At 42.1% G+C, this 1,715-nt stretch overlaps 1 protein-coding gene across 1 annotated transcript in view; it reads right to left on the reverse strand.

The window, feature by feature from the left end:
- The window catches only part of MDFIC (MyoD family inhibitor domain containing), a 53,467-nt gene extending 52,079 nt beyond the window's left edge, over positions 1-1,388 (reverse strand). Inside the window, exon 1 of the mRNA XM_009324059.1 lies at positions 1,321-1,388. The gene's annotated coding sequence lies outside the window, so the exon portion shown is untranslated. The remainder of the gene's footprint in view (positions 1-1,320) is intronic.
- Between the last annotated feature and the right edge of the window lie 327 nt (positions 1,389-1,715).

Raw genomic sequence — 1,715 nt, forward strand, 5'->3', positions numbered from 1 at the left:
TGCCTCCACAGAGTTTGCAGCTGTAGCGCTTGGCAGCGGTGCAGGGCACTTTTAATGGTGCAACCGCTGGCTCAGAAGTTGTCCGCTGCGGTTATTGTTTGCCTTCAACCAGTTGCGCCTCTGAAGCCGGGTAGGCAGGCACGTGAAACGCCGTAGGCCTCCCCGCCTGTCCTTCCCGGCTTTCCACCCCTCTCGAAGATCAGTTCTAACAAAACCGAAGCCTCTCGTGTACCTTAACTGGTAACGCAGGACTTTAAAGCGGGCATACAAAAATATTCAAAGGAACACGAAGGACAGAACAACCGTTTCTCAAAAGTTAAACCCTAGAGAGCAAACTACTTCCTCCACTGTCACCTGCCAAGCAGTGTTACCTGTGCTTTCTCTATATAGGAAAAACATTTCTTTCCCATGGCACAGACTGATTTGATCGTCAGCCTCATGCCCTGTTCTTGCCCACACCATGGAGTACTGCAACTATTGCTCATGTGTGTGCTGGTGTCCATAAGCTACATGCTTTACCTTGCTTACGCTATCACAGTATATCACCTTTCTCTATCAAAGTGTGTCCATGTTTAAACTGTAATTTCCTTAAAACTTACATGCAGTTTTTTTATTACGGTTCAGTAAATATACTTTACTAGTATGTCTCGTTACAGTGCACAGCCAGGTATTTTTGGGGGAAACAAAAGTAGGAAGACAAAATAGCCAAGCTACAGACAATCTACATCCTAACATAAGAGACTGCAACTGATGGATATTTATTTTGATACCATAAGTGCCAAGGAATATGCTCAGGTATTAAAAGTTCACTTCTTAAAAGTTTAGCATTTCCCTGCAATGCTTGCAAACCAACCAGGACAGAGTGTAAGTGCCTGAGTAGGAGCCAGCTCTGTGTGAGACTCCACACACTTCAGGGCCTCCTCTTATGTCAGAAGTCATCAATAATTTTGCACCACTGTATAGCATTATTACTGGTCATCACTGGCAAAAGAGAACAGTGTGATGAAAGGTGCATATACTTTCCTCTGAGAAATACAATAATTTTTAAGTATTTCAGTAGCCTAAGATACATTCGGTACAACAGAATCTTTCTTTAAACTTTTTCATGACAAAATGGGAAACAAATACTTTATGTGCGGAAGAAGCTATATAAAAAATCCATTTTGGGCACACAAAGTTATTATCGTACTGCATAATAATAATATTGGTCTCAATATCTACATTTTTCATCTACAAAAACACTGCATAACTTTCCATAGTTCCTTCTCTCCTTGGTGTCCTGGGGGCAGAGCGATTGAGACATAAGGTAGAATGACTTACCCCAAAGTCCCAAGTGAGTCAGAAGCAGACGAGAGGTTATGACTCATACTCAACGTACAAGCTTGTGTTTTTCCCTCTGAAACTGGAAACATAGCAGAGACCAGTGGGAGGAGCAATAATTTAGCCAGCCACACCCTGCCTTCAAAATATTTCATTGGATAATAAATGTCTATGAAGAGCAGATACCATCCAGGGTTGGTGTTTGGGGTTTTTTTTAACCTTATCTATGAAACCCACATGGTAAACTCCATGGCGTTCAGTTTGTCTGCTTAAAAAAGATGATGGGATGAGCTCACCCTGCCAAGGTTCAACTGTGTAGCAGCCTACATAGAGTTTAAAGTAAGTAAACGAATGGAAGAGTATCTTCAGCTGATACTGCCATATTGCAACTGGGA

Source organism: Pygoscelis adeliae, unplaced genomic scaffold, assembly GCF_000699105.1.
Source record: "Pygoscelis adeliae isolate BGI_AS28 unplaced genomic scaffold, ASM69910v1 Scaffold24, whole genome shotgun sequence".
Classification (NCBI taxonomy): Eukaryota; Metazoa; Chordata; class Aves; order Sphenisciformes; family Spheniscidae; genus Pygoscelis; species Pygoscelis adeliae.